Source organism: Arvicanthis niloticus, chromosome 10 (genome assembly GCF_011762505.2).
Source record: "Arvicanthis niloticus isolate mArvNil1 chromosome 10, mArvNil1.pat.X, whole genome shotgun sequence".
Taxonomy (NCBI): domain Eukaryota; kingdom Metazoa; phylum Chordata; class Mammalia; order Rodentia; family Muridae; genus Arvicanthis; species Arvicanthis niloticus.
In genome coordinates, this window is record NC_047667.1 from 44,002,853 (window position 1) to 44,030,379 (window position 27,527).

Here is a 27,527-nt window from a genome sequence, read left to right on the forward strand (position 1 = left end):
CAGATGGTTGTGAGCCACCATGTGGTTGCTGGGAATTGAACTCAGGACCTCTGGAAGAGCAGCCAGTACTCTTAACCACTGAACCATCGCTGAGCCATCTCTTCAGTGGTTAAAGAGATCTTAAAGGTCAGTGAAGATGGTACTGTTCAAACCTAAGCGTGCCTCAAGAACATCAGAATATTCTCAAAGTTTCTGGTTCTCGACTGCAATGGAACCTAAGAATTTACATTTCTTACTACCTCCCAACTGGTGCTCTTTCAGGAGGATAATAATCTGAAGACTACTAAGTCAGTACAAGCTCCCCATCTTATGGAAAAAGAAACATACCTACTGTTTAAATGAGTATCTTGCCCTAGGTCTTTCAGTTATTAGAGCTGGGACAAGAATCTCATTCTCTCTCTCTGCTCTAAATGCTTCACTAAGTGTTCTAAAAGCAAGAATATCCTCTGTTATAATCACAGTAAAATTACACTATGAAGAAACTAACATTAAGACAATATGGACTCTTTATTAACTCTCTCTTCATGGGATCCAGATTTGGACAGACTGAGTTGTATCTTACCAGTTTCCTTTATCTGAAACAGCCCTTGACTCTTCTCTATTCTTTCAGGATGATATGTTTAAGGGGTACAGGTCAGTTACCCTAAAGAACCACCTGAAATTTAGGTTTATCTGATGCTTCCTTGCCTTTTTTCTTCCTTGCCTTTTCCTTTTTTCTCATTTGTTCACTGGAATTTTACATTAAATTTTACATAAAATTTCTCTTCTTATTTGTCTTCTTCATTGACTCAGTATCAGTGAAAACTTATAGATTCTTTAACTCTAGAATTCATATCTCTTGATTTCCAAGTTAAATCTCTTTCTATCACATGGTACTGCCATTTACAAAACTATTAATTCAGAATGGTTATTACCTTATCACGTTCATTCAAAGGCCAGACTGACATACCGTCACATGCAGCTTAACTGCAGAGACGTACTGTGAGGAACAAGCTATTAGACAGTTTCACAATTGTATCTGAACATCACAGAGCACAGCTTACACAAACCTTGAAAGTAGAGGTCGCTCACCCGCCATTACCCCTTGATGCAATCAAGAGATGCTGTAATCAGAGATGTGTTTGACTACTGTTGGCACAGCATTGTGTTTCACCTTAATTATTTTTCCCCACAATAAACATTCCAAAACAATGATTAAAAGCATACAGGCTGGAGAGATGAGTCAGTTGCTACGCATACTTGCTGAGTAATCAGGAGGCCCAGAGTTCAGATCCCAGCAACCACATAAGCCTAGCATTCTGAACATTCCAGTATCTGTAGATTAGAGAGACCCAATACCTTCTTCTGGGCTACACATGTGCAGAGAGGCATGCACACCCACACACACATGGCTGCATACACACACATACATACACACACACACACACATACACACACACACACACACACACACACACACACACACACACACACACATCCGTGCAGACTTATGTAAGTTAACAGGGGATGGAGAGATGGCTAAGCAGTGAAGAGCACTGGCTGCTCTGCACTTGTGGGTGATCCAAATTGAGTTCCAAGCATCCATGCTGGGAGATTCACGACCTCCTACAACTCCAGCTCCAGGGATCCATCTGCCCCATCTAGACTCCACAAGCATCTGCCTTTGTGTGGGATGTACCTACCCCCTCACATACACATAATTTAAAAATAATAAAAATATTTTTTAAAAGTATGGCATAGTCACTACACTACCAGTAAATGATTGCTTATTATCATCATCATGTATTCTGCATCATACATAATTGCATATACTATGCTTTTATATGACTGACGGGCAACACAAGTAGGCTTGTTTATACCAACATCACCATAAACCATGTGAGCAGTGTGTTCTGCTGCCACCTGAGCATGACTGCAATGAGACATTACTAGACATTAGAAGTCTTTGGCTTCATTATAATCTTACAAGGTCAACATGCTATGTCACTATTGATCAGAAAATTGTTATGCTGACCCATGGCTATATTTCAATTCAAAACAACATGGCGAATATGAAAAGTGTACATTTTAATTTTCAGCTAAAAATTAATTTTATGAAGATTAAACTACCATAGCCAGTCTACATAACAGAAATAGAATGCAAGTTGAAAGTGAGCACCACACATGGACTTTGCATTTTTGGACCGTAATATTAAAAAGGAGAGAGTAAACACTACCAAATCAAATTGGAATATTTAAAAACATTTGGCTATAAACTTAATGGTTATCCTCTTTCTTAACACATGCAAGGCCCAAGCTAGAACAAAGTACACCAGCAGTCTCCATGGAACTGGGGTTATGGTGCTGGATATTTTCTGAGTCACAATAACAATTTTAAAAGTTTTCTTAAATAGGGTATGGTGGCTCACATCTGTAATCCCAGCATCAGGAGACTGAGACAGGAGGATTTCCATGAGTTTGAAGCCATCCTTTACTAGAGTGTAAGACTACCTAAAAACCAACAATTTTTTTGTTTTTGTTTGTTTTGTTTTGCACTAAAATCACTATGTTTGTCCTTTCTGCCTGCTTTAAGTGCTTTTCAGTGTGCATCTGTGAGAAATGTAACCATATTTATACAACCAGCCTTGAGGAAAGGAGCGGGCAGAATTTGACAGAGACAAAGCAGATTTTTATGAAAGAAAAATATGCCTTAGTCATTTGGCAGGGTCCTCTGCTCAGTCCACCACAGCACAGTGTTTTAGGGTTGCCTGACAGAGGGACATTTGGGGCACATGGGTGTTTGTATATTTGAGTCCAAAGGAGAATGCCAGCTCAGAAGTAAATATTTGCGAGTTGACTACCAATTCTGCTATCTGATTAAAAAGAAGTAAACATTTCCCACATCTTCGATTGCATCACAATGTCATTGTGTAAGCAAAACAAGGCAGCTGGGAGACAGAAGTAAGACATGGCTCACTCTCTAAACACAGTTTGCTTTTAAGAAACAAACATAGGTAACCCTGAATCAAAGAAATAAAAACATTATCTAAGGTTTCATATGCCCCTACCCTTTAGGATTCATCCTGAGGGAAACGCCTGTCTGAGTTTAGGGATATAAGTCCAATGTTAGAATTTGCTGGGAATCAGACAGCAAATAAAACAAGCTGAGATGGACCATTTGGCAAAGGCTGAAGATGTTTTTGTAGCTGTCACGTGAGTAGGGTAGAGAGCAAACTGACAGTTAGTGGGTATCGTCAATGTGTTTAATGTCTTACCATGTATGGGTCAATCCATGTAGCAGGCTCTGCCCTGTGCAGAAAGACACTGATACCCAGTGGAGAATCAGAAGGCCTTGCTGGAGGCTTATCACTGGACTGATTCTCAGAAGATACTCCTTTGAAGTGAAGAAGTATAAGGATGGGAGATATGGGAGATATGGGCTGTGGCCATTACTGGGTTTGGGGATTAGAGAGAGCTCGTCTGTAGTGAGAGAAACTACTGCAGCTGAGTAAGAAGAAACAGGGACTCACAACTGACCAAGACTTCTGCCATACTCTGTCAGGATTCTGGTCCTCCTGAACTAGGGGCCCAGCTACATGCTTAGGCTGTTTTCTGGGACACCCTGTTGTTTACAAAAAAAAAAAAAAAAAAAAAAAAATCCCTAATTTTGAAGAAGGTAATTTCTACAGTGCCATCTTCTTCACACGGAGCCGTAGAGAGAGCCCATGTAGGGAGAGACTGAGCAAAAGTCTGAGGTCACAAGCTACAAAGAATCTGCTGACCTTTGGGTATAAGTGGATCCATCCCTTGCGAGGGAAAGATTGGCAACAGCTTTACCACCTAGATTCCTCTCTGAGGTCAGGGGTGCAGGCGATTTCATGAGCTCCGTTGCTCAGGGTACAAATACAAAGTCAGTTAAGGAAATATCTGCCAGCTTGGGAAAGAAAGAAGCGATCACATTTTTAAAAAGAAAATGAAAACTAAAACCAACAACCCTCCCATTCCAAGGAAAATGTCTCCTGAAATGGCAGCCTTACTCTCAGTGTTACCTTGTCATCTGCTTGAGTACGGTGCCTAGGTTAGCGTAAAAGGCGGCAACCTATTTCCTGCTTCTCTTGGACTCTGATACACAGTAGGAAGCAGCTGGTTAGTGGTGTGTTTCTGTGGACTGCCGCTCAACTGTGTGTTTCTGGATTCTTTAACAGGACAGGGAGATTAAGAACTTTGTTTTTGCAAGTCAGCAGATCCTCTCACCCAGGGGTTCTCAACCTTCCTAACACTGCGACTCTTTAATACAGTTTCTCATGGGGGTGGTGACACCCCAAAGCTATAAAACGATTTTCATTTCTACTTCATAACCATGATTTACTACTGTTATGAATTGTTATGTAAATATCTTTGTTTTCCAATGGTCTTAGGCCACCCCTAGGAAAGGGTCATTTGACCCTGGAGGGGTCTCGATCCACAGGTCAAGAACCACTGATCTAACAGGATGCCGGAATGATGGCTAGGTAACTCCTCTGTATTCCCGGTTGTGGAATGAGCAGTGAGTGAGTGCATCTGGACAGGGGAAGCCCACATGTAGGAAGAGTCGCGTGGACACTGGTGTGGCTTGAGGTGGGGGGAGCTGCTTCCTGGCATAGCTTCCATCCAAGTCTTGCTTTTCTTGGATTTCAAAGAGGACTCTGGGCTTCCTGGTATTGTTATCATCCTGTTAGCACCGACAGATGCAGCACCAGGATTCTCTTGAATCCTCTCTTCTCTGCGGCATTCACGTGGGTCCTCTCATTCCTACGTCTCTGCGTCAAGGACTGGCCTCAATGCTGATTGCTTTGCTTTGTTTCTGTTGTTTTGAACACGGTCTCATAAAGCCCATTGGCTTTGAGCTTCCTATGTAGCCGAGTCTAGCCTTAAACTCCTGCTCCCCCAGCTCTTCCAGGAGCTCCTGTCTCCAGCCAGAAGTCTCACCAGTCTAGTTGTTCTGAGTTTTGGACCTAGCAATGCCTAAACGGCTCTGGAGGGACAGGGAGGCAGCAGAACCCGACACATGTAACAATCTGTAAATATTGGTTTAACTTGAATTTAAGCCAAACTGAGTTCTAACACATCTGTACCTAAACTCCCTGGGTCTCTGGGCCTTTTTTATTCCTTCTTTCTTATCTCCTAGGTCTCTTGCAATCCTAAAATTTTTAAGGAGCAAAAGGTACTGTAGTGTCCTCAGTGTTATTCAGAGCCATGTCTCACAGTTTTTATCTAACCCTGCAGACGCAGGTTGTGTACGTGACCCCTCAGCGAGCCTCTGCCAGCCTCGGCCCTGCCTCTTCCATGCTGCAGCAGCCGACTTCCTGATCTCCCATGGTCCATAGGACTTTGGGAATTCACTTTGGCTGTCCCTGCCACTGGAATCCACTCCCCCCACACTTGTGAATTTGGTTTCTTCTTGCCACTGGGGCTTTAGCTGAAATGCTGTTCCCAGATAAGCTGTCCTGGACATCTTCTTGCCTAGACTACATACCCTCACCCCAAGCCAGATACTTCCGATGACATCATATTTATTTCTTTACAGTGCTTATTATTACCACAGAACCATGTTCTGTCCTTACTGGTCTGTAATTACACTCCCAGCCCCAAAGCTCTACAATGCCAGGGAATTATCCATGTCTTTTTTTTCAATCTGTTACAGAATCAGGCTTTCAGGAACCTACACAATGCCAGCTCCGAAATGGAAAAGCTGCTTTTTTCCTCTGAGAAGAACCAGCTCTCTGCTAAGCACTGCGAGGAATAGATATAGCAAGATTTCAGGTCCTTTTTGCTCCTTGGCTAGGTAAGTGAACAACCTACATGAGTGCCTGTATATTCTCCTACCCAGAGCCACTAAAGATGCCTAGTAGCGTATAGCAACTTCATATTAGATGAATAAGTCAAAGTTAAGAAGGTTTTATTAGCTACAGTAAAATGCAACATTTTAACTCTTCTCTTCAGTGAATTGCTACAAATTCTTTTTTTTTTTTTAAAAGATTTATTTACTCATTTTATGTTCATGAGTATACTGTTGCTGTCTTCAGACACACCAGAAGAGGGCATTGAATCCCATTACAGATGGTTGTGAGCCACTATGTTGTTGCTGGGAATTGAACTCAGGACCTCTGGAAGAGCAGTCAGTGCTCTTAACCACTGGGCCATCTCTCCAGCCTGAATTGCTACAAATTCTTGCACCCAGGTCAAGAGACATAAATTCCATTACCTTCCTCAGGAGCATCCTTCTTTTGTCCTGTGATCCCCTCTCTGACTTCAAGGAACTATAGAATCATTTCATAAGACTTCCAAACTCATCTTAAAGGATATACATATATCAAAATCAATAAAAGCAGAAGAAAGAAGAGCAGGAAAGACAAAAGTCTAAACCAATAAGAATTAGTATATGTCCTAGTCAGTTTAGTCAAGTTGATACAAACTAGTCATTTGGGAAGAGGGAATTCTAAATGAGAAAAATGCCCTCTAGCTTGGTCTGTGGGTCCACCTGTAGGTGTTTTAATGTTTAGTGATTGATGTATCAATCCGTAATGCATGGTGTCACTCCTGAGCAAGTGATCCTTGGTGGTACAAGAAAGGCTTAATAAGAAGGAACAAGCCAGTGTGATCCTCCATGGCTTCTGCTTCAATTCCTGCCTCCAAGTTCCTGCCTGCTTCCCAGCCTGACTTCCTTTGATGCTGGACTGTGATGTGGAAGTGTAAGAGGAAACAAGCCCTTCCTTCCACAAGTTGCTTTGGTCATGGCCTTTTATCACAGCAGTGGGAATCTAGCTGAGACAGAGGTAATTGGGCTTGACAGATCTGGTTTGACAGCAAAGACAAAGAAAGTTGAATTTGCTCAGTCTACAGGAAGGAGTAAGTCACTTCCCCACAGAAGACAAAACTTCCCAGTTTAAGATCCAAGGCCCCTCTTATGGAGGCCATCGGACAGAAGGTTCTAGAAGATGATTACGGAGTCCCCTCAATGATGGTTTCATACATATGTATCAGGAACATTCACTTGTCTCTTAAGCAACTTCCCATAAACATTTCTATAGTAAATATTAATGTATCTTCCCTAATGAAGATAGTCTCAACTGGACTTTTCAGAGATGCAGAGAGAAAAAACAGTTCATAGGTTCCCCCCCCCCCACTCTGGTGAGGGTCTGAACTCTCAAATTAGATGTTTGCAGGCAGAAGCATTTGCTTTGAAACCCAGGTGAGCATGTGGGAGGTGTAATGTTCAGTTATGAGACTTGAAAGGGCCTGGAAGAGGATCCCTGTCTAGATCAAAGCCCCCACCCCCCAAGCCCGGAGCAGGGCTGCGGGTGTGGGGGTGGAATCTGAAGAAGAGCCAGGATTCTTTTTTTCTTAGGAAGTACTTTTGGAGCTGGGCCAGCCCAAGCTGGAGCTTCACTGACACGTGAAATTTCCACAGAGTGGGACATTAACACTTTTAATGTGAGTGTGTCTGGGGTAGAGATTGATGGCTTTCCCACTAATCCATAGAAACATTTCAGTAACGTCCTTGGAAGCTTGAGTTCTGAGTCACACCTCCCTTACCTCATCATGGGGTTAAGAGGCCCAGAATTCCTCTCTCCCTGGCAGTTCCTGAATCAACGGGCGACATAAAACAAAGTGCTGAGGCAGAAGGAAGCAAAACTCCATGTGTGGCTCGTGGCTGCAGGCAAACGAGTTTCCCAGGTCTTAGCCCCAGAATTAGTCTTTCCCATGCTGTCAAGGGTAACATCTGGGCAGCACAGGCTTCTATAAAGAACTAAAGGAGAAACAGATCATGTGACCTCCAAATGACTCGCTGCTGCTTCCAAAGGAGTAGGGGGGAAGCTCAGTTTTCACCCCCAAACCCACCAGTCAAGAAAGGTTTTTTAGCTGCCAGGATGACCAGAACAATTAGACCGTATGTGAGTGGCTACTGGGGTACCCAGGTTGGATTCCCAGAACCCAAACAGTAGCTTACGACCATCTCTAACTTCAGTTCCAGGGGATCTGACGCCCTCTGCTGGCTTCTGTGGGCACCAAGCACGCACATGGTACAAAAACATACATGCAGGCAAGACACCCATACACATAAAATAACTTTAAAAATAAAGTATCAAGATAACGCCACTATTGAATATGGCAGAAATGCATGTCTACATTGCTTAAAAAGTGGTGCCAACCAGTCAGAGCTGTATTCAAGGGAGGGAGATGACTTTAGGTTTTTGTTTTGTTTTGTTTTATCACAGTGACAAATACCTGAGAAAGTTTAAATAAAGAAAAGTTTATTTTGGTTTTGGTTTTAGAGATGTCCACCCATGGTGGGCTGCATCCATTGCTTGGGGCCTAAGTTTAGGCAGAACACCATGGGGGCAGGAGTCTACTGCAAAGGCTGCTTCTTATGACAACCAGGAAGTGGGAAGGGACCCAGGCAGGATATGCCCTCAAAAGCATTCCTGCCCTGAGGTGATGTAATTATCCCAACATTCCACAGTTCAACCACCTCCCCATCCTCTGTTCAGATTTGAACTCATCAACGCATTAAACCATTCATTAGGCCGAGGTCTTTTTAATCTAGTCTTGTCTGAAAATGCTCCCCAGGTGTGAGACAATGGACTATGCCAGGGAATTTGGTAAGGTAGAGCAGGTCTGAGAGCCCGGAACTCAGGTACATACCTGAGACGGTATGTGTCTCCCTGCTCCCTACTAGATTCCTGGCCAGGAACACATGCCATATTCCTCACATTGGTCACGTAGCCCAGAACGGAGTTCTCCGTGCTAATGAGGTACCTAGAGGCCCTGAGGGTTTAGCCAATAAGCTTCCCTTCCCAAATATTCCTCCTTGCACAAGGTATTTAATCTATGGTCCACCCTGAGAAGTGGGTGTGCATTCATTTTCCACCATGAACAGTCAATAGTGGGTGTGGATAAACATGGACTTTCTCTTCCACTGAAACTGTTGTGGGGAGCATGAAGAAGGTCTTTGCCTATAGAGCCGAAGGCTAAGTCTCCCATAGCCACCTCTCTGTGCTCCCAGACAACCTTCACCAAGCTAGGGACAATCATTGATGAGCTAAGCCAGAGCTCCCATTTCTTTCAGCCCTGGGCTAGACTCTGTTCTCAGCTCGTGGGTCCCCAACAGTCCTGGCCTTGTGGAGGGCCTGTGGATCCCAATCCTTCAGTCCAGACTCCTCTATGTGGCACCCAGTCACCGCTGGGTCAGAGAACCCCAGCTTTACCATCCACACATCTGGGACTTGGCTTTCCTACCCCCAGGGCAGTGTCTCATGTTTCCCTAAACCCAACAGTGGAGGCATGGGATAAACACAGTCAAGCTCCCCACATTTTGCCTCCTCAGAGGCCTGACACACCCCAGCAGTGGGACAGAACTTGGACCCACACCCAGGCACATCCAGGGAAACATTATCCTCCAGGAGGTTTTCAGTCCAAAAGATTAGCCATCTTGGGCCCAAGGAAGATGGCTTGGTCAGTAAAGTGCCTCAAAAGCATGAGGACTTGAGCTTGGATTTCCAGCATCCACACAGAGAGCCACGTATGACAGCATTTACCTGTATCCTGGCACTGGGGAATGCAGAGATGAGTCCCTGGAGCTTGCTGGCCATCAAGCCCAGGATTCAGTGAGGGATCTTGTTTCTAAAAATAAGGTTGACAGTTCTCTCAAGCCTCTTGACCTTCCCTGATGTCATGGACTGTAACCAGGAACCATGAGCTAAAATAAACCCTTCCTCCCTTAAAAAAAAAAAAAAAAAACCAGTGAAGTGAGGTTGAAAGAGATTGGGGAAGACTCCCATTGACCTCCACGTGCATGTCTGCATCCCCCCACACATGCAATGTAGACAGGAACATAGACACACTCATACACACAAATAGATAAAACATTATCTAGTATAAACTACTGTGAGGAGGAAGGGTGAGATGTACTCTTGTTTTATACCAGTTAAAACTTATCTGGTCTTTTAATCTTCTCTTGCTATTCTTTGATGCAGGGGTGGTATTATAATGAGAACTTACAAGGACCAAGTAGTCATCTTGATAGGCTCTTGTTGCTTTGTCTGCAGTTCTGGCCCATGGCATGCTGGTCAATGCATATAAAAATGGCTTCTTGAGCTGGGTATATGAGTGCACACCTGTAACACCAGGATTTAGGTGGTCAAGGCAGGAAGATTCCTAGGTCAAAGATATTTTGAGATCCTGTACCACTGTACTTCTCCAAAGATACAATCTTGGTACTTTGAAGGAAGCAGCAGGGTTAGGAGTTCAAAGCCAGCCTCAGATTAATAGTAAGCTCCAGGTCAATCCAGTGTACTTGTCCTTGAAACAATGGCACTCTGAAACAGAATCTGAAACAGAATCCTGATTTTTTTCAGTCTATTCTGTTTTGTAGGTTTTCTGGGGCACATGTTTCTTACATGGGTGATTTCAGAATCCCAGTGTGATGTTGCTACCTGTAGAGTTGGAAAGAAAGAACGTTGTGTGATTTGGGAGTGTTGAAGCCAAAGGGACTTTCCACAGAGCGCATACTATGCCCACCATCTGTAGGTAGAGCAGGTCCTGTGGAGGTGAGTGGACCGTGAGAGGAAAGACCAAGGATAGAGAGCAGACTCACCTCTGCTTCCTGTCAGGTCAAAGCCCAAGGCAGAGGTCAGCAATCTCCCCATGAACAAAGCTCTGGAAACCTTTCAGATATTTTGAAAAGGAGCTCTTGCCCCAACCCCCAAACAACACAGAGTCAATAAATACAGGGACCCCACCAGATTTCTTTCTTCTGTGAAAGGAGCAGCAAGATGATTTTTGCCTGTGGCTTGTCTGCGTCTGGTTGAGAATGGAGCACACACTCCCCTGAGCAGTTTTGCCACCTTGGACAAAAGTCTCTTCACTTGTTTTCCTCCTGTGGGTGTAAAATCTGTTCTGTCAGAGTGAGCATCAAGTGGGACAGTATACAGGGAGGCAGCTACAGATTTGTGTTACACAAATAGATCTCCCTATTTTATCTGCTCTTCCCTGACAGAGTGTGATGTAGTATGAAACAAGAGGTTCGCCTTGCAGTTATTGCCCTGGGGGTGTTTCTTGTGAAGGCCTGTTAGTTCTCTGAGAGATAGTTCCCTCACCTGCTGAGTACAAGGCTGGGACAGTTGACCTTCATTTATATTCTAGCAACTTCTCTTCACCTGCGGGCCTTCTTAAAAAGCTTTCTGTCTGCCCTGTGTGGAAAGCTAACAGACTGTTCTGCCTCCATGAGGTCCCTTTGTTATCAGAGAGCATCTTCACAGAGGTGACCTTCCTCTCTGTCTCACACCTTGACAGACACAGGACGGACAAAGGCAAGGGTTCCATTTTCAGTTCTATTTTTTTCCCCTGAGGTTTCTGAGTCAACACGAAACAAAAGCAAGCAAATAAACAACAAAAACAAAAGCAAGCAAAAAGGATCATAAATCCTAAATTTTGAGTGTCATTAGATAATATAGACCTTGAAAAGTGGCCTAGGGTTCTACATCATTTGGTTAGTTTTCTGAGTTCAACATCATTTAAGTGCAGAAGAACACTGGGCTGCTTCTGATTCAGCCATTAGATAGATAGCAAAAGAACGCAAGGGGCCTTTTCTAGTTTGGTTTTACCATCACAGAATTTCAGGATAAAGTCAACACACATATGTTTTGATTTATTCACACGCTAGTTATTAAACAATGATTTGAGATCTTAGAAGGTTTCAGAGTTTTAAGGAAAAAAAAGGTCCCTTCAAAGTTTTCTTTACTTTGAACCCTACAGTTATGTAGAGATCCACAAACTTGCCTACATTTGAAACATTTGCCAAAAATCTCTTTTATCAACATCAGGGGTTATGTCAACACAACTAATGTGATTGTACCTTAAAATGGTTGCAACTTAAAAAAAAAAAAAACAAACAAACCTTATACATGGTATGCATGTATGTGTGTATCTAGGGTAAGTTCTAGAAACACCTAACCACTTTGTATGGTAAACAGTTTGTACAATTACGTTTGTAAGATGTGTACATACTGGTGCTATATTCTCTCATTTCTGTAAAGAAGCTGGTTTTGTCATGCCCAAGACCAGAGCTGACAAAACACAAAGTCAAACTGTGATTAAGCTTTCTCTGTCTGAATCCTCTTAGTTAATTTTGTCCGGTTCAGAAAATATTTATCAAGCACCTTCGTGTGCCAGGCACTGTCCCAAGCCTGGGACGAAACAGGGATGACTTTAGATGCAACCAGTGAAGGGCTTCTTGTTCTCATCCTTCAGCGGGTGACTGGAGAAGGCAGGGAGGGAGTGTGTGGGGTTGTATCAATTAGGGTGTGTATGGTTGCAAGAGACAGGAAACCCAAGTCACACTGCCTTGAGCAACAGGAAGAACACAGCACAGCTGTGACTGTTTTCTCCATAACAACCCGTTCCCTCTTCTACCAGTCAGAGGCAGAGTCCCAGTGGCTAGCCAGGCATGTTGCTTTCAAGAAAACGCCTCGTTTCTCAGTCAGAATTTGGTGTGGCTGCATATAAGTTCTGGTATATATTTAGGAGAAGTGTGTACATCTTCTGGGACATGCCCGTTTCCCCTTTGCTGAGGAAACTCAGATGCAAATGTTGGAGCTAGAGAAGACACCCTAGATTAGAGGAGCAAAGATGTTTTAAGATGACAAGTTGCAAGTAGAAGGGCTAGCCCTAGAATGAAGGCAGGGTCTTATGTAGATCAGACTAGCCTGGGATTCCATGTGCAACTGAGGGTGACCTAAAGCTCTGCTCCTCCAGCCTAAACCTCCAAACTCCCTAATGCTACTGTGACAGGTGTGTACATCATATCACAGGTGTGTGCCATCATATTATAGGTGTGTACATTAAATCACAGGTATGTACCATCATATCACAGGTGTATACATCATATCACAGGTATGTATCATTATATCACAGCTATGAACCATTGTAACACAAGTGTGTACATCATATCACAGGTATGTACCATCATATCACAGGTGTGTACATAATATCACAGGTGTGTACATTATATCACAGGTGTGTACATAATATCACAGGTGTGTACATCATATCACAGGTGTGTACATCATATCACAAGTGTGTACCATCATATCACAGGTGTGAACCATTGTAACACAGGTGTGTACCATCATGCCTGGTTTATAGAGTCTCGAGAATTAAAATAAGGTCTCCTACATTAAGCAAGTACTCTATCAATTGAGCTACCTCTCCAGTCTTACCCCTGCTCTGCATAAAAAAAATAACCAGAAAACCAAACACACCTCCGACTTGACAAAGCCACAGATACTTATTTCAGTTATACGCAGTTGAATCCAGTCCTACTGGAAGTGGACACTGAAGTGGAGCGTCACTTGTGTTGATGCTGTTTTGCTGGAGCAAATGTGAAGGAGTGTTTTCCTGAAGTGGACACAGGTGAAAGACTAAGGCAGACTGGTGAAGGAACGTTTCACTGAAGCAGACACAGAGAGAGGATGTTCTGCTAAAGCAAGCACGTGAAAGGACACGTGATGAAGGATTCTTCACTAAGGACACACTTGTATTGGTCCGCCTTACATTGCATAGTTGAGCTACATTTGTCGGACTCTGTAGAGAGAAATGTACCAAGAAACTTCTGGTGGTGTGTTAGTGGCTCGATTCCGCTGACTTGGGCTGATTGGCTGAGTGATGTCAGCTGAAACAGACACATGTACTGATGCAAGACATGCTAAGGCAAGGCCCGTGGAGGACACGTGGTGTTTGGAGGGAGTATAGATGTAACTTGATGGACAGTGACTGAGGTTAAGCTGGGCTTGCCTATTATAGAGCTAGCTGTGCAATGCTTGTGGGTCTCCATCTTTGCTGATCTTCACTTCACTGAGAGCCTAGAACTTTTCCTGGCATTCTTCCTGGTCCTTCCTGCTGACTTGTACTGAGGCTGAGACCTGGCTGTCTTGTCTAGGTAGTGCCACCACTGCCGATTTGTGATTGCTATCCAGTCTCTACCAAACTGGACTGCAGGTGTATCTGTGAAGTGTTTTCGAGTGGAAGGAGCTGCCACTGATAAGCTATGAACTGAGCTGCTGATTTCCAGACAACACAGATGGGAGTTGCTCCAAGGAACCTTTCTAAACAGGTCAGCTCCCTGCCTCCACCCCACCCTTTCTTTTCCACTACCTCTGGTGGGTGGTGGGCCACAAGGGAAGTTAAAGCGTTTAAGAACCATCATCAAAAATAGGTTTTCAAAAATTAAAGTTAGACCTTATAATCTCTAGAGCAGTGGTTCTCAACCTGTGAGTCACAACCTCTTTGGAGATCAAACAACCCTTTCCTGGGGGTCCCATATCAGATATCCCACATATCAGATATTTACATTATGATTCATAACAGTAGCAAAATTACAGTTAAGAAGTAGCAACACCTGCCGGGCAGTGCCTCTACCTCACTTGGGAGGTAGAGGCAGGCAGATTTCTGAGTTCGAGGCCAGCCTGGTCTACAGAGTGAGTTCCAGGACAGCCAGAGCTACACAGAGAAACCCTGTCTCAAAACAAACAAACAAACAAACAAACAACAACAACAACAAAAGAAGTATCAACACAATAATTTTATGGTAGGGGTCACCATATAAGGAACTATATTAAAGGGTTGCGGTGCTAGGAAGGTTAAGACGTGCCCTAGAGACTGGCTGAGTGTCAATGGTCAATGACAGCCTGAGTATGCGGCTATCCATTGGATCCATTTCATTCTGGAGCCTTGTTCTGCCTTTGGTGTCATGCCCCAAGAGTGACTAATTCTGTGGGGTAAGATGGCCGCCAGAGGGGAAAAAAAGATGGCTGACAGGAAGAACAATATCTAGATAATCTCTCATAAAAATGCCGAGGCACTTGTCCCAGGGGCCTTCTGACATCTCCTAGCATTTCATTCCTTGAGTGAAATCAAGTGCAGCTAAGAGATTGCTGGTGGGCTGGTTTAGTTCTAACTGAACCAGTCTCTCAGGACAGAGGGCTTATACTGATGAACCTGGGCTCAGCTGGTTTTACACATGGAAGCTGGGTCATCAGTCACTAATGTGGGTGAATTTAGACTCATCCTGTCCTTGATGGACCCCACTGGTGGTCCTTGCTGTGTAAGGGCAGCACACCTTCCATGTGTGCTAGCTAAGAAGACTTAGTAAAATAAACTGTCACCTGTTACAGAAACTAGAAAGAGGCAGGTGGGCTAAATAACAATTATATTAATGCCCATGTATTAATACAGCATGTAAATATAATGTATACATTATTATTGTTGTTGTTGTTGTTATTCTAGTAGCTCCAAGCACTGGCTCCATATCATTCCCAATGTTAAGGTGATTCGAGGAGAGCTGGTACTGAAGAATTTCTCCTTTAGCCCAGTCTCAACTCTATCTCTCCATCCCCAGCTCCAACCTGCTTGAGAAGGCGGTACTACCTGGAATTTAATTATTTCAGTAAAACAACCTTCCAGGGGGGTCCCCAGTAACTTCACAGGAGCCATACATTAAACCCAGCACATACCTGTTTTCTTCCAGTGCTGAGGATCAAACCCAGGACATTATACATGTTAGGCAAGCTATGTCCCAGCCACAATTGCTGATTAGATTAATAGGAAGCACTATTAACTGACTGTCTCCTTTACTATGGGAAACAATGGGCCAGAGGACACTTAGGCATCATCATGAAAAAGGAAAGTTCCCAACTGCAGCTAATCAGAGAGAGCAGGGTTAGCTCTCCTAGTGAGAGTGTGCTGAGCTCCTGTCAGGGAAAGAGATAGGGACCATAAGGATAATGAGGAAGTGAAGATCCTGTGAGCATCAAAGTCAAGCCAATTCTAATAACCTAGTAAATTATCTCAGGGCTAGCCCTGAGCAACCTGTCCCGAGTGACAAAGTTGCTCTTACTGGGCTCTATGGCTGTTGATGGACAGCGTTTCTATTACTTCCCATCCTGGATGCACCAAGGGTTGCCAGCATCTTTCAAGTTTTATTTCTTACTCATCCATCTGGCCTGTGACACGCCCACATGGCTCAGCACACTGCCTTGTTCAAATGACAAAGTTCCATTAGTCTCCCCAAAGTGAAAAGGAACAACCAGAAGGAGGTTGTTCATGTCAGAGACGGAATGAAGGCAGAAGCTGCCCAAAATAGGAATAGAGGAGGTAGAGCGTGGAAAGCTAAAGGCCCCTTGCATTTCCAGCCAGTTCTGAAAGCAGTCCTAGGAGAAGCATCTTCTTCTGCAGGAAATTCACTGGGAATCTGCCTCAGGTACCACCTTTTAGTAGGCCATCCGTTAATTAAAGCCGTATGTTTGAATATTCAACCCCAAATGAACAAGACCTGGTTTATTCTTTGCAGGGACCATTTCTGGAGTTCTCAAATAGTTCATCTTCACACCAGTAATTTTCCAACAATTATCCCAAGATTATTTATATCCGAATCACTCCACAGGAGAGAGGGTGGTGCTGGGGGTGGGGAGGAATCAACGGTACAGATATTCGGACTCCTTCCTATGGATAGAGCCCACTAATGAGCGTTTAAACTAGCAAGTCATCCCAGCACGGTGGATTACACTGTAATCCTAGCACCCAGGAGGCTGATGCGGGAGGATTGACACAAGTAAGATGCCAATCTGGATGACAGAGTTTCAGACTCCTGGGGATATATGACAAGTCCCTATATAAAACTAAACAGAAAAAATAAAACAAAGCCAAACAGCCCTAACAGTGTGAGCAGTTTACTTCACTCTGGGTTTAAGTGCCAAGAGTCTTAGCAAGTGCCAATAGCACTACCTTGGGGACTATAGACCCCATGTTAATGAAGACAGCTGTGTTGTATCTCACCAGAGCTTCACATTAGCCCTGGAGGGATGTCAGCTTAGGGAGCATCAGATCCAGCCTGTTTGGGGGAGACCTCAGTGCCGGGCAGCCAAGCAACTTTACGAGGTCACACACTACCACTTGGCCACAGCTCAGACCTTGCCACATTGAGCTTGGCCTTCCTGTCAGTTTCCTGGATAGTCATGACATTCCAACTTACTAAATAAAGAATACAAATTTGGGCTATTGCCTAAAGAAAATAAACAGACACAGCTAGAGAGGCTGTGGGAAGGAACATCCTTTGTGGAAAGAGAAAACAAAGCAAAAAACGAAACAAAACAAAACAACAAAAGCCTGTGAGAAGGCTGGCCAGATGACTCACTGGGTAAATGCCTACCCTGCAAGCACCAGGACCTGAGTTCTCCTCAGAAAGCTGGGCGCAACTTTGAGGGTCTGTGCTTCCAGGGGAAGTGAGAAAACAGAATCCCTGGGCTCTCACAGGGCAGTTAGCCAGATGTTCAGACACAGCAGTGACACACAAGCCTCTCACATAAGTGGGAAGGGAAGATAAGGACTGACACCTGAGGTTGTCCTCTGACCTCTACATGTATTCTATAAACACACACACACACGCACACGCACACACACACACAGACACACACACACACACCATTCCTGGGCATATACCCAAAAGATGCTCCACCATCACCACAAGGACAGTTGCTCCACTATGTTCATAGAAGCTTTTATTCATAATAGAAAAAAACCTAGATGTCCCTCAACTGAGGGATGGATAAAGAAAATGTGGTACATCTACACAATGGAGTATTACATAGTTGTTAAAAACAAGAATAACCAACATGAAATTTGCAGGCAAATGTATGGAACTAGAAAAGATCATCTTGAGTGAGGTAACCCAGACCCAGAAAGACAAACATGGTATGTGCACACATTAGCCACACAGTACAGGATAACCATGCTACAATCCATAGACCCAAAGAAGCTAAGTAACAAGGAGCGCCCAATGGGGGTCACTTGAATCTCACTGTCTAGTCTAAGACATGAGGAGGGGGGTTGGAGGGAACTGAGAGGGAGAGGGTGGGGGCAGGAGAACTGGTGGGATCAAGTGGAGGGAGGTTGGAGGGAGGGAGTATGGGGGGATTAGTATTGGTGGAGGACATTTCTGGGATAAGAGAGAGTTCCAGGACAGCCACACAGAGAAACCCTGTCTCAAAAAACAAACAAAACAAAACAAAACAAACAAACAAACAAACAAGATGTGCAGGGGTGAAGATGGAGCAGAAATTGAGGAAATGGCTAACCAATAACTAGCCCAGCTTGAAATCTATGCCATGAGAAAGAAAGAAAGTCTCAATCACTATTAATATTCTGCTATACTTATAGATAGGTGCCTAGCATAACTGTCATCTGAGAGGCTTCACTCAGCAACTGATGGAAACAGATGCAGAGACCCACAGCCAAACATTGGGTAGAGCTTGAGGAATCCTGCTGAAGAGGGGAGGAAGGATTGAAGGAGCCAAGGAGGTCAAGGACACCACAAGAAAACACACAAAATCAACCAAGCTGGGCCCATAGGGACCCACAGTTAAACTGCCAAACAGAGAGCATGTATGGGGCAGACCTAGCCCCTCAGCACATATGTAACGTGGTGCAGCTCGTCTTCATGTGAGACTCCTAACAGCAGGAGCAGGGTGGTCTCTGACTCTGTTGCCTGCCTTTGGGTCCCTTTTCTCTAACTGAGCTGTCTTGCTTAGCCACAATAGAAGATGCACCTAGTCCTACGACAACTTGATAAGCCAAGGTGGGTTGATATCCATGGGAAGCCTCCCCTTTTCTGAGGAGGAGGGGGGTGGGGCTGGGGAAGATGAGAGGGAAGGGAGGGGAGGAGAGAGAAAAAATGATCTGGATATCAACTGCTCACATACCATTTGTCACCAGCAGTCTAATCACAATGCTGAATCTGTTCAGACTCATTACATATTTAGGTTTGTATCAACTACCTCCTCAGTCCATCGGTCTGAGAAGAAATCATAAGTTTTCTTAGTAGTAAATTGTGTCAACTAAGTGAATGCCACACTCCTTTCCTTTTGTTTGGTTGATTTAGAACAAATGTCACTGTGTAGCTCAAGCTGACCTCAAACTCACGATCCTCCTGTCTTCTTCGTCTTTAGTTCTGGGATTACCCGTGTGAATCACGGCATCTGGCTCATTTAGTTTCTGTTTTAATGATGTTGAATGAGAATGTGGGACAAAAACCCAGTCAAGGACATACAAGGAAGCAATGTCTGCTTTCCCTTTCCCTCTGTCAGTAATTCTTTGGGTCTCGGTTTGATTCTGAATCTTAAAATCTGAAGGAACGGAAAATTACTACACATCACTGTCTCATAGACAAACATGAAATTCTCCCCAAGGTTTCCCTACAGCTTTATTTTAACATTCTTTTTTAAAATTACTATTGTAGTAATTATGTTGGGACTTCTGTTTTGCAGAATATGTCCACAAAAGCAGCTGGATGTGTTTCTAGAATACCGACTTTATTCAGATAGTGATTTTTTTTTTCCTCTTCCCATTTCTTCTCAGCAATGCACAATTTATAGAAACATGGTTGTCACATGCTTTCAAAATCTAACAGGGTTCAACAATGCAATTTTAAGAGATTTTACTCTTAGTTGTTCTTTGTTTTCGGTGAATAATTTCACATTATAAATCATCTTAGGGCAACTTTGCTTTGCATAAAATCCACATACCAATTTAGTAGATTATCTTGACTGTATGTTCTTCAGTGGGAGCCCACTGCAGCTGTTTTTAACGTCGCTGTTACTCCTATTGTGGTGATTTATATTTCTTTGAATAAGATAGTGTATCTTTTATTCTGAGTTCAGTCAGCTCTCAAGAATGTATGTGTTTTTTATTTCCTCTTTAAAATGGAATCTCTTTTATGCACATCACCATGTCTTGTAGGTTTGCCCTGTACTCTATAGTATCCAAGATAATGAGAACACCATCTCCCTAAGATCTAACTGCTTTCCTGTGTGGATGATTTCTTTTCCTGCTCCAGTGTTACTACAGTTAGAATTTCCAGGCCAGCCTTTGTCTGTCACGACAGCAGCCAACTTACACACAAAGGCAGCAAGGGCACCCTGGCCTTGTTTTCCTTTCAAGGACTTTTCTACTGGTCTTTGTTTGGGTTCTTTAAGGGGGAAAAAAAAAAAAACCTTTAATACAGAAATTTCTTTAAATATTTTGAAAGGAATATTCTAAAGGAACTAAATAGTGGATTGATTTGAGTTAGGTCTTGGCTAAAACTGACACGTTGAAGTCACTTTACAATCTTTTCCATATCAGCAAGATGATCTCAAACCTCCAATGGGCAGATGGGCCACATGGGGAAAATCTGGATGCTGCCTGTAACTGGAAACTACAAAGCCAGGAGGCAGCAAACAGAGCAGCCCACCCAGCTCCACTGAATAGCCCGTGTTCTTGTGGAAGAGGCTGAGTGCAGTGACTTGGAGGGGCTCTCCCCAGGGAGGACCCCTGCTGACTGTCTAGAGCATGCTGCCCTGTATCCTATGCTGGATTGTCCACTATGTGATAAGCAGGCCTCCACCCTAGCCCTGAGAACTGCCCCTCCCGAAAACCTTCCTTATTTTTAGCTAAACTTTGCAACATGGTACACTTCTTGTGGTCATTCAGTCACAGGGAGGGACATTTTAGTGACTGCCTTGTATTATGGACCATAGTAATGTCACAGGCTAGTTCTAGTGTCCTGCTATAAACAGGACTAGGCCTTTCTTACTAGTACACATTAACAGGAAACTATTATATAAAGGAAACTACTAACTATAGTACTATTAACAGGAAAATACTATATATACTATATAGAGGAAACTACTATAACCGTCAGTTATAGTTACTTAAGAGTTAAGCTTATTTAAGAGAATTGCAAAATTATTTGCTAGCTTTTGGAATGTTGATACAATACATCCTGTATTAGTCAATATGGGAATTTTTTCTCTTCAAATTTACTTTTGAATATATGTTTTGGTTAGCATATAATAAAACGAGTCTCACTGTGACATATTCACATGTATGTCATAACACTTGGATTTTTAAAAATATTTTGTAAAAAAAAAATCCCTCCCTTTCCCCCTTATAGCAAATCAACAAAAATTTAAAAATTTTACTCATGGTTAGTAAAGCCAAGAAATTTGGCAGATCTATCAAAATTGAATTGCTAAGTAGATGTTATCTATGTATAATGTGTAGGATGAACATCTTAAATATATCTAAAAATGGACTGGTGAAGCAGGTAATTGACAGTCAACAGATTCCTCATACAGCTGCTACTAGGAATGTGGCTAAGTTAAAGGTTCTGATAGGGAAATCTTTTTTTAAATAGATAGGTAGGTAGGTAGGTAGATAGATAGATAGATAGATAGATAGATAGATAGATAGTAGCTGTCTTCAGACACACCAGAAGAGGGCATCAGATCCCATTACAGATGGTTGTGGACGACTATGTGGTTGCTAGGAATTGAACTCAGGACCTCTGGAAGAGTGGCCAGTCCTCCTAGCTGCTGAGCCATCTCTCCAGCCCCTGATAGGAAAATCTTAACAACACATATTAATTGAAAAAATAAGATGGAGAACAACACGTCCTTTATGCCAGTATTGATGACTTAAAAATAGAAGTATACTTTTATTTATGTAGAAAAATTCTGCAAGAATACCATTTGGCTATTTCTACCATAACAGTATATAATTTTTATAATTAAAACATGTATTGTTCTCATGTAACAGCAAAAATAATTTTAAGGAAGAACTTAAAAAAGATTAGCACCACATGCTCATATAGTTTTAAAGAATTGTTTTTATATTTTTGTGTGTGTGCATCTGTGTGTGTGTGTACTTGTGTGTGTGTACATATGTGTGTCTTTCTCTCTGTATGTGTGTGCATGTATGCATCTCATGCATCATGCCACATCTGTATGGAGGTCAGAGGACAACTTTCAGGAGTTGATTTTCTTCTTCCATCATGTGAGTTACAGGGTATTGAACCCAGGTCATCAGCCTTGGCAACAAGCCCCCTTACCCACTGAGCCATCTCTCCAGCTCCTCTACTAGTTTGACAGTCAGTTTTCTCTGCCTCTCAGTGTCATATGTGATTTTTTTTGTCTCAATGGTCTTTCCTTATGTGGTCATTTAAGGTGGCTTTACTGTGAACTTTCCATTGCGGTATAGCCTGCTGCAACAAACCCAGAACAGGCTTTAGAATCCAAAGATCTATTGACCTCCTGCACTTCCTGTTAGTGTCCAGGCAAGTTGCTTACTGAACTCAACAACATTTTCTTCATTAGCTTTCAGGATGAAATGGAAGGCAGCCCTACCCACATGGTGGTAACACCATGAGATTGGACACTGCATTGCAAGCAAATGCTTTCTGAATCGTGCAGAGGGGAATCGTTGCGGTCTTCCTCAAACCATTACCACCTCTCCTGGGTCTGCTGCCTCCACCTTCTGCCCAAGGACTGATGCCCTCCAAGTGTGTGATGTTTCTTTTTAAAATAAACCAGTTATTGGGTGTAGCTCCCCACAAGTCACAAAGATATTATAGGCTCTAAGAGCAAAGGGTTGGCCTCAAATGGATCGCCCTATACATGGGGGGAGGGGAGGGGAGGGGCGGGGCGGGGGCTATGTGTCTGTCCAAGTGCCTGGCAGAAAGATGGCTTCTTGGGTTCTAAAATTAGTAGAGCACCTGGTGGGTGGTGATGCTGTGCCTGGCTTGGCTGAGAACCAACCTTACTGCCTCCGGCTGTGTGTGTGCAGTCATGGATCAAGCAGAATCTGTCTGTAGAATTTCCCCAGTGTGTTCAAAGAGGACAGAAAATGCCTTCTGTACCCATGTGGAATGGAAAGAGAGGGAATGCTGGGAAGGAGCTTCATGAAGGACAGATTTTCAAGAATATTCTGGGTGGAAATGACAACTCTTCAGACAGGTGTGGAATTCATAACCTGGAGTGAGGTTCAGGAGCGGGAACCTGCCGTGGGTCTGTGTGACAAGTGCTGTGGAAATGTGTCCTAGCTGTAGCCCTGTAGCTTCCTGCTTTCTAGAGAAGTTCACTCTGTCCTCCAGACCTCCATGACCAACCCAAGAGACATGCAGGAGAGTGGAAGGCTGGGGGAGTGTGAGCTGTGGGGGAAGGCGTTGAAGATGGAAACACAGGAGAGATTGCTTCAGTGCAGTTTCTTATTGATAGAAAACTCAGTTTGGGGACATAGTTCATTTGATAAAATGTTTGCCTCAAACACATAAAGACCTAAATTCTTATCCCCAGCACCTATATAAAAAGTCAACATGGTAGTTTGGGCCTGTAATCCTGTGCTGGGGAGGCAGGGACATGTGGATCCTGAGGCTCTATTATCAGTTAGCCTAGTGTTTTAGGTGACGTTCCAAGCCAGAGAGAGGTTAGAGGAGGAACCTGAGAATGAACACCAAGGGTTGTCCTTTGACATCCATGTGTGTACATATGCATGCCTTAGCACACAGCTCTGAATCCATACACAGACATATGGATGCACACACATACACGGGGGGGGGGGGCAGCTTTGTTGATGCTCTGGTAGCCAGGCATAGTTCCTGTAGTTGAGCTACCTCCTGAATCCTTAGACAGGACCCTAAAAGTTGAATATTTTACCCAGGCATAATGGTGCACACATGATCATCAGGACTTTAAGGCCAGCCTCAGCTACATAGTAAGAGGCTAGACTAGGCTACATGAGAAAAAAAAAATCAAAATAGACAAATAAAAAGAAACAAAGGGAGGAAGGAAGGAAAAAATCCAGTATTCACATAGACAAAAGCAACATGTTAGGGGGCTAGAGAGGGGAATGAGTACAGTGTTTGCTACATAAACAAGGGGACCCCAAACTGGAGCCCAGGAAAGCACACCGAAAGCCGAGTGCAGTAGTGCAGGTTGTCACCCTGGCACACCTGATGGGCTGAAGCAGACGGAGCCCTGAGCCTTGCTGGCCAACTAGTCTAACTGAAAGGTGAGCTCCGGGCCAGTAGAAAACCTGACTCAAAACTAAGGTGGAAAGCATTAGAAGAATACACCCAACATTGATCTCTGGCCTCCATGTGGACATGCATGAGTGAGCATACCCACCTGCACAACCAACTCTCCCCCCTATATTCAGAGGGGGATGCTCACAGCTAACCATTGAACTGATCATGGGGTTCCCAATGGAGGAGTGAGAGAGAAGACTGAAGGAGCTGAAAGGATTTGCAGCCCCATGGGGAGAGCAACAATACCAACCAACCAGAGCTCCCAGGGTCTAAACCACCAGCCTGGGAGCACATAGGGAGGGACCCATGGCTCCAGCTGTATATGTAGGGGAGGATGGCCTTGTCGGGCATAGGTGGGAGAGGAGGTCCTTGGTCCTGTGAAGGCTGGACTCTCGGTGTGGGGGAATTTGAAGGAGGGGAGGTGGGAGTGGGGGAGGTAGGTGGGGACACATCCTCATGGAAGCAGAAGGAGGGGGGATGGGATAGGGAGTTCCTGGGGGGGGGAATGGGGTAAGGGGATAACATCTGAAATGTAAATAAAATATTCAATAAAAAAAGATAATGTACAACCAAACCAATAAACATATGTAATGTCAAAAAATTTGCATATATATATGTGTTTATATATATGTTTATGTTATATACATATGTATATTCTGTGTGCACTTGTATCTGAGAATTGTCTATGAGGGAAATTTATCAGAAGTCTTTATGATAATCTATGTGCTTGCTATTTATCCATACAGGTGCAAAGGCTACAACACATAGTGCAATAATAACATGTGTTCAGGAAGGGGCCGAGCCATGTTTCCACAATCACCACCTGCAATATTCCTCTTGACTCCCAGGGGCAGATCTGCTCACCTCTGAGGGCACAGAGTGACAGTCTCTTTTGTGCCACTTCACAGCTTGGAGTACAAAGGTGCCTGAAGGATGAGTCCAGATGTTTGGATAAATTGCTAACAGGATGAATTCAGAGACTACAGTGAGGAGGAGGATCTAGGCATACTAAGGAGTCCATTTCCCCCGTTCAGCTGAATGTTTGGACCTTTGGGACCTTTGTTTCTCCATAAGATTTAAGAAAATCAACATTTTCAAATAACTCCTTGTACCCCAATAAATACTTTGTTGAGATGTGTGCTTAGAATTTAACCCAGGAAGCTATTCTGTGAACAAAGAGTGTTTGACCCTGTTTCACAGAAGAGGATTCTATTAATAAGGTCCATAGAAGGTTAGTAACTTACCCAAAGTCTGCATGCTAAGTGGTAAGGGTTATGGGCCCAAGACTTTAATCCAGATCACTGATAGAAAGTCCACTGGACTTCTTTATGGGAAAGAACATGTGCGCATGTGCTTGCTTCTGCTGTTGCTGCTGCTGCAGATTACCCCCAGGGCCTCACGTAAGCAAAGCAGATGTTCTATCACTCAGCTGGAACTCCTGACCTCGTGAAAGAACCAAAAGCCATTTTAAAAATTAAGGTTTGAGATACTGATAGAAAATAAAAATTTTTGATATTCCTAAGTCATAGTATCTATAAGCCTTAGATTCCTAGTTGTGACAAAAGTAAAGTTGAAAGACATCAATTGAAAAAAAAAATCCTACAAATGTGTAGTGTGTTACCCAGGAACTCATAAAATGAGAAAGCAGAAGTGGAGACATGGTGCCAGCCATCATCTCTATGTAGGAGGCCGGGGAGGCTCACTTGGCCAGATTCCTGGGAGATTGTGAGTGTGTACAGCAGTAGGCTGGCTTTCCAAGATGGATGAGTTCTCAGGGCCACGAAGATGTGATGGGCTTATGACCATAATGTTAAAGAAGAAAAATATGGATTTCTGTTGGACTAAAACAGACTTTTGAAAAGGACCCATAAGTGCTTTCAAGATTCTTTAGTGGTGCACAAACATAGTAAAATTATTTCCCATTTTCTGGAAGGAGGGAAGCGTCTCACTTAACTACAATTAATGCAATAGTCTTTGCATTTGAGAGAGGTGAAGGCACAACATGAATATGCTTTAGATGTCTCAAAGTTCCACCAACCCAGGGAAACTGATTCCCTCAGAGACCATAACCACCCACTCAGTTCTTCTATAGGGAGTGAGAACTCAGGGTGGCTTTGGGCGGAGACATCTCTCTCGTCTTGGCTGGAACCCAGTTCTTTGATTTAGACAAAGACATGTTTTTCCAAGGCTATTCTGGAAAGACACTTGTCCTACCCCCAAGGTCACCTGATGAACAGGTGCTTTGGAAAGAGAGAAGATGCGTGATCTTCCTCAAAGTATCTAACTCTTTGGGGTATAGTGATTTTCCTAGTTGCTTTTCCAGGGATGCTCAGGTGCCAAACAGGTCAGAGCCATGAATGTGTTTGGATGAGCATGTTGGGGACCACAGTGAAGAAGAGAAGGTATTGCCTCTTCTAGCAGAGAAGCTTTGTGTCCACAGAATCTGTGGGACGGGGGAGCCCAGAGGCATTACACTAGGCAGCATCTACAGTAGCTCCCAAGAACTCACCCTGATACTCTGGCCAGTGCACTCCTCTTCCTGGGGTGCAGGATGCAGGAATGGCTAAAGGGATGGGTTGTCACCTTCAAGACCAGTGAAAACTCCAGCCTCTTTCTTGCTTGCTCTGCTTTGTTCCAAATGGGGTTTGAATATGCTATTCATGGGTATGGTGACTTTCTTGGTGTTTCCTGAGCTCTTTGAGTCTGTTTTGTGATGTGACCCTCCATTACACGTGTGTTGCACCTTTTACTGTGGTCCACACATCTCGGATGGTCTCTGCTTTGCCTCTTTCTCTTTGTTCTTCACTACATGCTCTTCCTGTTGGTGTTCCAGCACCGGGGGACCCTTTCTTCAGCTGTGTCCAGGTTCCCAGTGAGCCTGTCACAGGGAATCGCCACGTCTCTGCCGCAGTTTTCTTCTTGACTCTCCCTAGAATTTCTGCCTTTCCATGTGTCAGCGTCTACTTTTGCATGATCTCTATTAGAGTTTTTGGTGAATGATCAATAGTTTAAAATTCCCATTCTGATCATTCCAGCATTTCCCCATATCTGGTTCTGGGATTGTTTTCTGTTTTTTGAACTTTTTTTTTTAAAGCTTTTTATTTAGCATGCCTTGTTCTGTTGCCTTCTTGGTGGGTCATGATGTACTGGGTAAGGGAAATAATGCCATTGGGCCTTTCATATTGTGCAGGTAGGCACAGGGAGGCGAGGGTAGTCTGTACTCCCAGGGTTGTGTCTTTCAGTGCTGGTACCTCTGCACTGCAAACCTCATAAGCCCCTCAGTGCCTCCCTCGCTAGTGATCCTCCTGGTCTGTAAGCTGTGATTTTTTTTTTTTTTTTTTTTTTTGTATCTACTTATCTGTCTCTTCAATTTTAGGGACACCAGTTTTTCTGTGACGTGTGTCAGGATGCCCAGAGTCAATTCTGCATTTCTCATGAGATCAGTTCAACACTGACAAAGCTCTAGCAATTTAGGCTTTAGTTGGAGTTTCTCCTGAAGGAAGGCCTCATTAAGGACAGAATACTCTGGTATATTTCAAAATGTTTTCTCTCTCCTCTTCCTCCTCCTCCTCTGGAAGCCTGGGGATTTTTGCCCCCTCCCCCCTCCCCCCCC

General features: G+C 43.7%; 2 long non-coding RNA genes across 4 annotated transcripts in view; one reads left to right on the forward strand and one right to left on the reverse strand.

The window, feature by feature from the left end:
• The window catches only part of LOC143443703 (uncharacterized), a 57,939-nt gene that overhangs the window by 17,640 nt on the left and 12,772 nt on the right, over positions 1-27,527 (reverse strand). Inside the window, exons 2-3 of the long non-coding RNA XR_013112891.1 lie at positions 10,021-10,136; positions 7,555-9,738 (exon numbers count right to left, since the gene is read on the reverse strand). This is a non-coding gene — a long non-coding RNA (uncharacterized LOC143443703). The remainder of the gene's footprint in view (positions 1-7,554; positions 9,739-10,020; positions 10,137-27,527) is intronic.
• Positions 3,047-23,741, forward strand: LOC143443702 (uncharacterized). 3 transcript variants are annotated; one of them, XR_013112890.1, is made up of 5 exons: positions 3,047-3,192; positions 4,398-4,490; positions 5,663-5,803; positions 13,958-14,131; positions 22,206-23,741. It is a non-coding gene; the product is annotated as an uncharacterized LOC143443702 (long non-coding RNA). The 3 variants fall into 3 exon arrangements; XR_013112888.1 differs by having other exon boundaries at positions 3,047-5,182; XR_013112889.1 differs by having other exon boundaries at positions 3,047-4,490.